The following is a 13,886-nucleotide window of genomic DNA, read 5'->3' on the forward strand; positions in this document are numbered from 1 at the left end:
ACCCATTCTGCAAAAATTTGCAACTTCGCTGTAAAATGGGTGAGACTCTTATTCTATTTGCAATCTGAAATAAAGAAGAGGCTCAGTTTTTTTTTTTTTTTTGTCTTACAAACTAGTTGAAATAATAAGCAAAAAGGACTTTCGTTTACAGTTTTATCTTTCACTGGATGCCTAGTGTGGATTTCATTTTATTTTCATGTACATCAGCATTGTTATGTAGAAATACCGAGTGCCTATATCATGAAGACCAGGCCATTTCCTAGAAGAAAGTAAAGTCATTTCTAAATTGGACAAAGTTGGGGAAAACAACAAGAATAATACAAAGATAAAGGACCATGTTCAGGCTAATGAGACCTACTGTTTTCCTAGCAACCACTTTTCCACGTGTTATAATTGGGTAGGATTTATGCTTTAGGTTAAAGCTTCACTAGCAAGCAAATTTCAGAGATTTTAAAAATGTAAATTCAGTGATAACAATACATCCCTTAGGGAGCCCAGCATTATTTACAAAGTCAATTGGGGTATGACAGTGATCCTTCTTTTTATCTTTCTGTAGCTCCAACTCCATTTGTAGCTTTTTCCCTGAGCTCTACAACCTATAACTTAAACAGTGTATATGAGCCATGCTGAAGTCTGCTCTTCCCATCAGGGGACTTGTGCAATTGACTTGCTGTCCTGGTGGGAAGATGAGCAAATTGGTACGGGGCAAAAGGTCAATCTGTGTTCATGGTGTGCTAGTATCTTTGTAGATGAAAAAAATTATAATAATCCTCCTGGATGTACCACACTGTATGCATATCTTATTTAGAAAAATAAATCCCATGTACAAATTCTTTGAAGATATTTAAAAAGGAAACAAACTGACAGTTTTAGCATGGTACTACTTACTGACGGCCTTCTGCCTCTTTTGGTCTCAGATTTAGTGACCTGAAAGACCCATTTGAGAGGCACATTCATGACTAAGAATGTTATTCTGGGAAGTTCAGTTCAGATAGGATCCTTGTCGGTGGTCGGTGACAGCATCCGGCAACTGTCATCCCTTTCCTTTGTTAACTCTATATCCATTGAGTAGTAATTTAATAAGAATTATCTGCCATTATTTAATTTTTAATGAGCACAGCACATCTGAGCTTTAAAACCTTAAATGTCAAGATGTTTCACGATTCCATGGCCTGTTGGATTGAGATGTTTTTGGTAAAATCAATTAATTCTGAGTCAATCATGAGGGCCCTGTCACTCTGAGTCTGAGCCATCGTGTGCCATGTAAACATGATTAATAAAACAACACCCTGGAGCAAGAGAGGTCAATTGCTGGGTTGTGACATTAAAAACCGGACTGTGGCATGTTAACTGCTTTAATTGAGTTAACCGTCTCATGGAAAGACTGAAAGATGTCAAAATGAGAAACAGGGTCCCTCACTGTTTCCAAATGGTTGATGCAGGATTTTTTTTCAAGTGGCAAATTTTGCCACTCCGAAAGAAACATCAAAGTGAGTGATCTCTATAAAAAAGAATATTAAACACCACCATCAATAGAAAGACCAAAACTTGATGCGATATTTATAGGGTCTTCAGTAATTTTTATTCTTTTTAATTTTAAGGAGGATAATGATAATAAATTCCACAAGAGAATTTCAGAAGGTGTAATTGCTTAGGAATTCTAAAGAGGGAGTTTTGAAAAGTATTGGCTATTTTGCCTTTTGCAATCTCTTCCCAAACTGATTAAGCATTCTTTTCTAGGTTTTTAGAAAAGTAACTTTTTAATCACTTTAAAAAATCCATTTGCATAGAATAAAATATTTAGATCTTAAATATTCCAGTTTGATATGTTTTGAGCATAGCATGCACTTGAATAAAAGTGAAAGAAGGGGATAGTTGATTAACGGGTGTCAACTTATACTGATATGAAAGAAAAAACATAGTCTGTTTCCTAGAGGGGTGACCATAGAGGACTGTAAGTATTTTAAAATGTTAAGATAAAGAATTTTGGATGTTTTCAGCACATATAATAATTGTGATAACTCCTTGAGATATATGTATGTACCCTAATTTGAACATTACACAATGTATACACAACATATGCTAATCTGTAAATATGTACAATTTGACATATTGATTAAAAATTTTAAAAATGGAAGAAGAGAACGTTTACTATCCTAGAGGATATCCTCATGACTTGCTTGAGTTATGGCTTAATCATTAATGACCTGGATAACCTCTCTCTCATTTCCAGTACCATAGATTAGCTTTACCTGATTCAGAGCTTCGGATGGATGCAATTGTGTAGTACATAGCTTAACACAATGTCGTTTTTTAAATTATTATTTTATTTCATTCCATTTATGTATTTGGCACAGCGTCTCATTATGCTGCTCAGACTCATAGTGATCCTCCCATCTTCAGCCTCCCTAGTGCTGGGATTCCAGGCATGCACCACCACAACTGGGCTGTGTGGCTCCCTCGGTCCCTGTACTTGCCAAAGCAGGTACTTAGTCTGCTGAGATATCGCGCCTGCCCGTTGTCCTTGGTTTTCACTGGCGAGTCTTTACCAATATGGTCAGTATTAGTGCTGTGCTTTTTTTTTCATTGCTGATTAATATTCCAGTGCGTGGCTATAACACGATGTGCTTTCCTGTTGATGGACATTTGGGTTGTTTCCAATTTTTGCGCCAGTTTTAATACACCGCACTCTTGAATTTACCCTCAGAAATGCACTTTTTACATTGCTAATCTCCCACCTAACCAGACAAAACTGGTTTTTGGTTGTTCTGAGGAGGTTGGATGATTTTTACATGAGTGATAGAAAATATATATTTGACACTGAAGAAGAATTTAGTGATGGTATGCTTGTGCCTTAGGAAAGCTATACTTGCTTAAGAAAATTGAATTCATCAGGATATCTATTGAACATAAATATATAATTTTTTAAAAAATTGTATAAAAGCTTCTATAGTTTATGTAGATGATAGGTATTTATATGATACTTAAAATACTTATTTCGTACATGATGTCTGTAGCTTCTTTAGAACTAAAAATGTCCTATTTATTAATCTTTCTTTGTTCTAGAAGTTTAAGTAAATCAAAGTATAAAAATATATATTTGTGTGCATATATTTTTGGCTATCAAGTAAATGCCTGTACTAAAATGCCATAATTATGTATAGAGCTATATGTCTGTCCAGCAGACTATAATTATTCAGAACACAGTGGGCATACTGTTAGCATAATTTACCTCATTGTTCAAAATAGCCATTGAAATGGCCCTAAATCAGGTGATTGACAACTGCTTTCAGGGTCTGCAGGGATGGGCCCAAATATCAAATAAAAGGCATGCCTTGAAGTGTTTTCTAGCTTGTCATTTTAGCTGCAGCTAATTTTACATAATGATCCTTATATGAAATAAAATTTCACATAATGGATGATTTTTTTCCCTCTCTACTGTGAGTTCCTCATGAACTGCTTTTGTTTATTGATTACCTCTGTGTTTTTGAATCTTAATATGCAAGGCAATGCCAGGAACTCAGGAAGAAATAAACATTGGTAGTATGGCCGAATCCCTCCATTTAACACAGCCAAACTTGATTGATGTGTGTCTCATTTTTCTCTGGATTTACCATACTAATAAAAAATGGTGAAACAACAAATAGTTTGGTTAATGAAAAGTTAATTAAAATAATTTTCTGTATTTAATCTTTACTACATAGACAGTCACATTGTGATTGCCTGCTATCTGGCCAATCCTTTTTATTTCTCTGCTATGAAGCAATTTCATGCAGCTGCTCCTAGGAAAGTGCTTTCTGAGGCCTAGAGCCTGTGGATCAATCTACACAAATGATGCCATTTGTTTTCCCAACTTGAAAAATTATCTGCCCTTTTTGTCTCTGTTTCCTTGGCTACTAACCATTCTCTAGTCTTCTTCAAGTTGGCTTGGATTATAACATCCACAACATTCCCCAAATATTGCAAAGTCCAGCAGGCATTCCCCTTTCCTCATCTTACGCGAACTAGTAGCAGTGACACAATGATCATTTCATACCTTCAACATGTGCCCTTCCTGGCACGTGCCTTCTTTACTTTCAATTTGTTTTGTATTTTCTTAGTCTTAATTTTGGTCCTTCCTTCTTGATGCACACTAAGATTTTCCTACAGGCCACCTTCTCTATCTACTTCTCTATCAGATGACTGCTACATTTTTCATGGTTTTACGGTTTTCAAGTAGACTGTTCGATTCTTGGTTTGTACACCAGCCCTGCGGATCCCCTGGAACTCTGCACTTAGGTGTGTGACTGCCTACTTGGCCTGTCTCTGTGGACATCCAAAAGATATCCCATGCTAAGAACAGCGAAGGAGAAGAACTGGCTCCGTGTCTTGCCAGTCTTCTGAGGGAAATGGACTGACAAATCCCCATTTGTTCAAACTGGAGTCTCAGGAGTCACTGGAGACTCTGTACCATCCCATTCTTTCAGCTCATCAGCAACTTCCATGGGTTATGCTTCCACAGTGTGCCTGTCTTCCTCTGCATCATTCTAGTTTTCATCTGTTGCCTCTCTGTTGGGAGTTATTTTCATCTTTCTTTTGGATGACAGCACTTGGCTCAGATTGGCCCCCATTCTTTCCCTTGACTCTGTAAACTTTTTCTCCACATAGCGGCATGTTGAGTTGAATGAGATTTATAAAACCAAATCTACACAACTATATTCCATCATGTAAGGTCCCTCAATGATTTTGCATTTCAGCTAGAAAAAATCCAAACTTGTCATATAGTCTATAAAGTCATGCAAAAATCGTGTCCTCTCTTGGAATGTTCAAAATTCCTTAAAACACACCAATTTGTCTTCCACAAGATGGTCTCCTTACCACTGAGGGAATAGTGTAGTGTTCAATGACTGTTCTCCAATGACAGGCTTTCTAGTTTGACATACCACTTGCCCGCTGGATGGCTTTGAGCAAATCAATGATGTTTTCTATGTTTAACTTCATTTTCTCATAATATGGAAAATGAGAGAAATGAAAGCTTCCTCTGTAGAGTTGCTTTTTTTTTCTTTTGCAACAGGGTCTCACTGTTGTAGTTCAGGATGACTTTGAACTTTCTATGCAGCTCAGGGTGGCCTCAAGCTCACAGCCATCCTCCTGCCTCAGCCTCCTGAGTGCAAGAGTTGTAGTTGTGTGCGCCACCATGCCTGACTGTAGCATAGAGTTGTTTGAGAATTAAATGTAAAATGCATAGAAGAGTGCTCAGTCAATCCAGGTGCTCAGTGAGAATTAGCTGGTAGTATTACTCCTGGGGGTGTTGTCCAGCTCACATTTGCATGTCACTCTTTCGTTGTTGCATAACTCTCTTCCTCTTCCTCTTCCTCTTCTTCTCTTTCTTCTCCTTCTCCTTCTCCTTCTCCTTCTCCTTCTCCTTCTCCTCCTCCTCCTCCTCCTCCTCCTCCTCCTCCTCCTACTCCTCCTTCTTCTTCAGATCACACCTTAAACCACATTTCTTTAACATCCTGTTGGAAACTAACCCTGCTTGCCTTTCATTTCTTATTTGTGTCCATTATAGCTCTTATCGCAAGGTGTGTTTATTTTATTTCCTTGGTTGTTTCTCTTCTCCTCTCCTCCCCTCTCCTCCATTCCTCTTTCCTCCCCTCCCCTCCTCTTTCTTCTCCTTCCCTCCCCTCTCCTTCCCTCTCCTCCCCTTTCCTCCTCTCCCTTCTCCTCCCCTTTCCTCCTCTCTCCTCTGTCCCTCTTTTTTTCCTTTGGATTTCTAGAACATAAATTCTTGAAAAATTATTTTGGTTATAACAGCATAAAAAATTCAGTCATATACTACCTCTGCATGGTAGTCCTTGCAGTTACTCTACCCCCTATGTCTATCCTTTGTATGCACTATGATCAATTATAATTTATAATAGTTCTGCAGTGAGGTAGGTGAGATGGAGGAGAATGGGGAGTTACTGGTTGAGGAGTAGAGGATACTAAGAGGCTTGTAAAGGGGGCAGTGACATGAGAAGAAAAATTAGATGTGGGGATCTGATCCTTTTAGTTGAGTCAAAGGGTTAGTACGTAGAATTTTCAGGGATGTTTGTGAGGGTGAGAGGCACATATGTGAGGAAGAAGGGTCACTGTGTGATGGAGGAAGCTATGTGGATGTCAGGATAGGGAGGAACGAGGATTAATACTAGACAAGAAGGGAGTGACTGGAGGAGTGAAGCAACTTTAGGAGGAGGAGGAGTCTATGTATTTGGACAAATAATAAAAAAGTATGGAGTGAGTATTGTTTCGTGTATGAGGTGAAGAAACTAGTTAGGAGTCAAATCTCTAATATTTTAACCAATCTTTCTTGAATCCAAGCAATATAATCAAAGCTTTGAACTGTGGTCACAACAAAATGCAGATTACACACATTTAATACAGTCTTAAAATTATCTGTGAACACCTTACAACTTATGCGTAATGCTTTATGATCGCTTTATTCATAGGCTGTTAAAAGAGCCTGTGAATAAGTGGTGCCTTTTCACTACAAAACATGAAAATTATAGTGAAAAGTTCCAAGGGAGATGGATAAACAGATGGAAGGAATGATTTCTTAAGTATATCTTTGTGTTTGCTAACAGATTCTTAGATTTATGATATAAATGTTTTACCTAAATTACAAATATTCACTTGTAACAGATATTGATCATGTTCTATGCAACTGGAACAAAAGAATGAAGTCTAATGAAACAAAAACATATTCAATCAAGTTGTAGTTTATCTTAAATAAGAAATTTGTTGTAAGAAATCTGGAAGTTGTTCCAAGAGCACATGTAAGTATGCCACACTAATTTGGGGCATTAGGGATATGTGAAGGCCAGAGTTAGAGAAAACATTCTACTGAGGCCCTTACCATGAGTATGAATTGGTAGGTGAAAACAGAGATGATGAACATTTCCTACAGAAGCAGGTCCAAGATTAACATCTCTAGTAGACAAGAGTACGGTCAGTTACAGAAGAAAAATCCAGCCTCAGTTGATGCAACATAAAAAGCAAAAGAAGTACACAGAAAAGCCAGAGAAGAGGTCAGGACTGTGCCTTCCAATAGAAGCACTAGGAAACCATGGTGCAGACTGACAAGCCCAGAGGGGATGATGGCAGCCTTGGGCAGTATCAGGAGAGACAATAAGAGGTGGTGAGATTTGCAAAGTATTGGTGAGAAAGAGGTAGAGACAATTTGGTGATAGATCCGACATATGGAGAGAGGACAGCGCGTCTAAGAACTATTTCTAAGCTTTTAATTTAGGCAACTGAAAAACTGACTGAATTTCCTTGACATGATTTTTTTTTTTTTGTTTGACAGACAAGAGTAGAGTACAAACTGAGAAAGCTAACTGGAATTTGTTGGATTTGAGCTGTTCTTAAAACTTCAGCCCAGCAAGGTTGAGTTGAAAATATGTAGATTTTTTTTTTCTGGAGATAAGGGAAATAGCCTGTCCAGAAAGTATACACCTAAAAGTCAGTGGGATTCAGATGGCATTGGAGGCCAAGTATTGGATGGATTACCAAGGGAAGTCCTACAGAACATACATTGTGGGTGATCTTTGTCTAGCCTGACTCTGAAATCAGCTGATTAAATATCCTTTTCCTTGAGAGCAAACCTTGAGAGCTTTATATTTATATCTATATCTATATGGACCTTATTGGTCATTGATAATTTATTGAGATTATTTCGTAGGGTAAGAAGGTTAAAACAGAGTTAAAAATGACAACTTTGGAAGTATAATTCATCCAAACTACTATTAAACAAAAATACCTTTTTGTTTCCCTAAAACCAGAATTTGATAAGCTCAAGAGAGTAGGGAAACTATATATAATTTTTTTAGAAAGTTGAAGTGTGGAGGTGAGAGGGAGGGAGGCAGGTAGAGAAAGGGGGAGAGAAAGAGAGACAGAGAGAAAAACAGAGAAAGAGAGATTTCACGTTAAACATCTGGATGTATAATTGTGACACCTTTAGCTTTATCATAATTTTATAAATATGATTTACTAATATGGCTTAATAGCACAATACAGAGGCACTCAAAAGATATATGCAAATCTTGCAGTTGTGGTTCAAAAAGAGGTTCAGGATAATGGCTAGTTTTCTGTGTGGTAGGTTTAACACAGTGATCTTGAAGCTGTTAAAGCATAAACATGAGACTGCTTTATAATTTTGCATGAAGTTAGTCCTATAACTACAGTGCCTGGCACAGTGTACTTCAACCAGTAGGCAAACATTATTGTAGGGTTTCTCTTCCTGGACACGAGTGACATTTTGGTCTGTGTGATTTTTTTTTGTTGTGGGCTGTTACATGCGTTGTAGCATGTTGAGCAGTATCGGTAGTTAAAATACATCCCCATGGTAGTCATGACAACTCAAGATATCCCCAGACGTTTGAGGGTCTGGGAGGAAGCAAAAAATGTTCCTAGTTGAGAACAATGGATTTGTTCTCAAAGCGAGCGAACTTTGCCTTTCTGACAGATATTGGTTATTCTGAGTCTTTTGTCCTTCCTACTACATCTGGGAGCATGGAAGTGTCTCAATCCCTGAAGAATGTAAGAGAAAGAACCACTTGGTCACCTTATGGTCCAAGGCAGAGGTCACAGATCAAATCAGGTGCTGACGGGCACATTTAGTGAGGATCAGTGGTGTAGGGTTTGAGGCTGTTGATTGCCTATTAGCTCTCCAGGGTTCATTCCGGGCATGTATCCATGACTATTTTATGTTTCTAGGCTTTATGAAAGAAGGTTTTCACCAGCTGACAGTAGACCCCTTGTGAGATATCTTAGTAGACAGGCTAGAGGTCAACTCCAGAGGTTAAAAGTTACCATTTAATTGACTCCCTTCTTTTTAGGTCAAATTACATACAAAGAAGAGTCTGAAAACTCGAGTGAATCTGCCATTTCCTGAGTATGACATTTCCTTTGAAAATGTAAAACTTAATGACCAAATACAACGTAGTTATGATCCTTCAGCTTGAATTTGCTCATGTACTTGGCTAGTGACGTTATCTGACACATTTCCATTCTGGTGAGTTCTGTATACCAACTACACCTGCAGGCATCTATCATACAATATTTAGGGGCCTACTGCATTAAGCAGAAGCTGTACACTTTCCCAGCACCTGTGCTTTGTACACCCATCTACTTTGTAGGGAAGGCTTCCACTGAAGTATATAATGTATATACCTATAGGTTAAGGGAGCATTCCTATAATATCTACCTCTGGAGGAAGACAACAACGCATTCCTCACCAACAGTTCTGCAGGTGTCTTTGACCATGACCTTCTATTAAGCAGCTTTCCATACTTCTAGAAAGTGCAATTCAACTGCCTCCTGATATGACATGCTGTAGGATAGCAGCCAAGTGGAAACATGTATTGTTATGACAATACAGGGATATAAAACCATGCTCCCTGCCAGCAGGAGTGGAAACCTAGTGACCTAAATGAATTCAACCAGGAATCTATTAAATGATTTAATTTGGGGCCCATCCAACTATTGATTACAATTCCAGAGCTAGAGCATTAACAGTTTCAACACTCACATAGCCATGAGAGCCTGAGTAGGATTATTAAGAAAAACTACTGCAGAAAGGGGATAGATGTTTGCTACAAAGGGACTAGAATAACTAAAACAAAATTTTTTGATAAAGTTTTTATTCCCTATGCAATGCAAAAATATCCACAGATTGTTCATGTCAAAACATCAGAACATAACAGGTGTCTCAACATCTGAATGCATTCGGATGCTGAACATGTTCCGCCTTTTGAAAAAAAAATCTAAACAAAAGTAACCAGTAGGTTCAGGAATAGTAGACCATAGTGTCTTTCATACCAGAGAAAATGACTTGGTGTGAATATTGCATAAAGTAAGAAAGGCAATATGTAGTTATTGTTGCAAAGTTCACATTCACATTAAGAAGATGAAATGTAGTAGAACCTGTTCGAGGTGAGCTCAGCTGTGTCCTGTTATTTGTAGCATAACAGAGAAGCATGTCTGTGACTTTTCTCAATGCTGTTTCATAACCAAGCTGTGATTCTAGCTTTAAAACAAAATCCATAAGCAAACAGAGTTCAAACACTTTATTTTAGAAAATGAAAAAATAAGATTATAAACTATTCTCATCGCAGTTGAAGGCACTGATAGTGCAGAAGAGTGGAACGTAAGTTCATAAAACTTGTTTTTCTGATGCAATTGAAGAAGTCTTAAAATATTCCCATGGCTTTTATTTTTTTTAGCTTTCTATTAATTTTATTAAGAATACAACACTGAGAGAAAGGAATTCTCTAGGTGTTGCAGGAAACATTCTTATTAAGTCTCATGTGCCAATAAGAAGGATAGGAAAATAGACTCTTATGATTACTCATAATTTATTATCATTAATTCTGAGATTCGAAAAGTATCTGTCTTTGACTTTCACTAACTATAATTAGAGGGAGGGTAGAAATGAGCAAGCTACAAAAGATAAACTAAGACAAATAACTCATTTGCAAGCAAGAAGCTTATCAATTTTTGATACAAATGCAGAAGAGAATATTTTTACATTCAAATGTTTCCCTCTTGGGCTGGCAATGTAGATCAGTGGTGAGTGCCTGCCCAGCAAGCATGAAGTTATGAGTTCGATTCCCAGTACCAAAACAAAACCCAAAAGTTTTCTTTCTTTTTCTATTTCCAAACATATATCATTTGTTAGTTACAAGTGGTAAAGTCAAGTGAATAATCCTGAGTTCAGTTTCTCCTTTCTTGTCTGTACACCTTCCATGATGCCAGAGGCAGACATGACCCCTGTCTCAAATGACACATTGCAATCCAAATTTTTCTGCTGGTCTTGGTTATATCAGTTTATGAATGACAGTAATGGTAATGAATTAGTCACTGCCCTAGATAGTGGGGAATTCCTTGGCTTTATAAAGGTTATGTACTTTTTACCTCTTTAATTATTCTAGAGAAACTTATTATATTCAAAGAAAAAATAAATGAAAGATGTTTAGTTTGGTTACACATAGTTGTTAATGTAGACTTCAGTAATTAAGCTCAAAGAGATAGAATTTCTGTATGCAAATCCTAGATTTTCCACCTACAAGTCCTAAGATCACTGAAAATGCATTTCTCTTTCATGTTACCCTAACCTTATTATTGATAGAATAAAGATAATAACTTCATTTGACTTTTAGGATTGGTGGGAGGATTAAATAAATTTTGTACTCTCAAGTATAGTAAGTACTTAATAGGTGCTAGTTATTATTTACCATTTTACAGCTTATATCACTAGATCATTTATTTGTTCAGACATTTCGAAAAGAACTGGATTGGAAGTTGTCACATGGGAAGTTTTGAGTCTTCCTCACTCTTTATTCAAAATTTCATACTGAATTGATGAGGAAAAAAAAAAAACCAAAATTGTGTTGGCTTGCCTATTTGTTGGATATTTTGATGAGAATCATTCCAATTAATCCTCACATAGAGGCACCAAGGAAGATTTTGTCACCAATATTGATGGAAAGATTGACAATGGGAAGAGTTAGGTATGTAACATGCACACGAAGCTGAGGAGAGTGCAAATCTCAGTGTGCCAAGGGAAGCCATTTTCCACTTCATTCTTAGAGCACGCTTCCTGCTCTCCTGGGCTCTACACCCTGCCTGCTGTCCTTGTGAGGGTCTCTACTGTGCTCTCCTAGGTACAGACCCTCCAGCAAGGTCACCCTGGGCAGTAATGATCCATCAGCCTTCAGTGATGCAACTCATAGCCACGATTTAGGTGGAGCTGCTTCCTCTCTTATGTTCTTCCCTGCAAGGTCCCTAGAACCTAGATTTCTTCTTTGTAGAAATGTGGGAGTGATATTGTCCAGTGAGGCTGACAGAGCTTTGATGAACTCACTCTAGAAGTAATGATATATTCAAAAGCTAGTGATCATTTATAAAAGTTGTTAGGCTTAGGAAATCATTAGGAGACTCTAAAGTATGTCTTACAAAATATAACAGGGTGTGATGTGGTTAGTTTGAGAAAAACTGAGGGTGGCGCTGCACTAGCTGTCTAGGATCCAAGTTCCCATGTGAACTCAAGAGCTCTATGTGAACTCTAATCTGGTCACTTGCCATCTGTGATGATTAAGTCTCAGCATCAAGTTGACTGGATTAAGAAAAGCCTGCAGACTTGGTGTTGTTACAGGGCATTTCTATGAAGACGTTTCAAAGGAGATTAGTGTGTGAGGCTGAGCGGATTGAGCAGTGAACACTGCCCTCCACGTAGGCAGGCACCATATGAAAGGGCTGGGGCTAGATATAGCAAAGGCCGCCAGTGTGATGTGACTATCTCCTGAGGTTGGGATACAATCCTCTGCTCCTGCCCTTGGACATCAAAACAACAGGTTTTCTATCTTTGGGCTCTGGAACTTACACTAGTAATCCCCTCAGTTCCCAGGCCCCTGGCCTTAGCCTGGGAAGCTACACGGTGAGATTTCCTGGTTCTGAATCCATCTAGCCTTGGCCCGAGTTACACTGCCGGCATCCTTGTCTCCAGCTTGCAGATGGCCTATCATAGGACAGCTCCATAACAGCGCAAGCCAATTTCTCCAATAAATCCTCACTCATGTATTCAGAAAGGTGTGGGGATTTTTTTTTTTTTGAAAACCCTAATATACCACACTATGTTCAAAATGGTTCTGAAATTACATTCAAGCACAGAGAGGTTGCTATCACCAGTTAACAATGTTCTGACCAGTCATGGAAAGGAGGATTGGTATCTTTTATCTGTTTGTTATCTTTGTGCAAAAAGCAGTAGCAGCGTTTTCAGTCAGTTTAAATGTGGCATTTATCATCCATGAGTTGATTTTACAGATCCTTCTGGCTGCTTATGTGGGCTCCTTTTCTCAGTAATCTTTATGCACTCCTCTTGAAGATATTCAGTCTCTTGAAATAAGAACTATTCTTTGGTCAAGTGGCTTCATTATTCTACTGAAAGCAATAAAAACTAAATTCTGCGAAGCAACACCCACACACCACTATCTTTATTTTAATGATTTTGAGAGTATTGGAATTTTTTCTTAGAATTGGCACCATATTACTAATACAAATATCACATAAGTAGCAGTGGTAAATTATGAAAATAATAATAAGAAAAATTTTAATAGTTTAGATCTTGAGTTTGAAGAATGAGCCAATATTTCTATATTCTATTAAGTGACATAATTCTTTGAATATAGAATTGCATAGAACCGAGTTACGTGATCATATTCTTTCAAATTTGTATGTTTTATTTTAATTTTACTGTTTATGGATGGTTTCCAGGGGCAAAATTAAATGATGGGAGGATTAATGCTATGAGGAGTTTTAGAGGATTTTATTTCTGCATTGACTGATATGCACTTAACCTTGAATGATATTGATCCATATTTAATAGAGAAGTGGGTAGATTCTCAGAATATCTCAACTGGAGTATTAGCAATTTAAAACAGCAAATGTATAGATAATCTTTTTTACATTACTTGAACATGTATTGTTTTAGATATTAGCTAATGGATTAAAGAGAGAAATCAGTAAAAATAGGTATCTGTCTTCTTTTCCACAGATAAAAATGCACTTAAATTTAGATAGTTACTAAATATTTGAAAAAATACATATAACTTCTTTGTTACATTTTTTAAAAAGTAATACTGCCCTGGATTTGGTTACTGAAGCACAAAATTATTTCAAGGAAATTTATCAACTATTCTAATTTCTAAACATTACAGCAGTTGCATAGATTCATACCTTATTTAAATATGTTTAAACATATGACTATTGAGATTGACTAAATATGAATTGCTATTCCAAATAACATTTATTATACTCCAGTAAATTCAGTTTATTCGAGACCCAGTCCTAGCCCAGGTCCGGTGAGTGTG

This window comes from Octodon degus, unplaced genomic scaffold, assembly GCF_000260255.1.
Source record: "Octodon degus isolate 3935 unplaced genomic scaffold, OctDeg1.0 scaffold00149, whole genome shotgun sequence".
NCBI lineage: Eukaryota > Metazoa > Chordata > Mammalia > Rodentia > Octodontidae > Octodon > Octodon degus.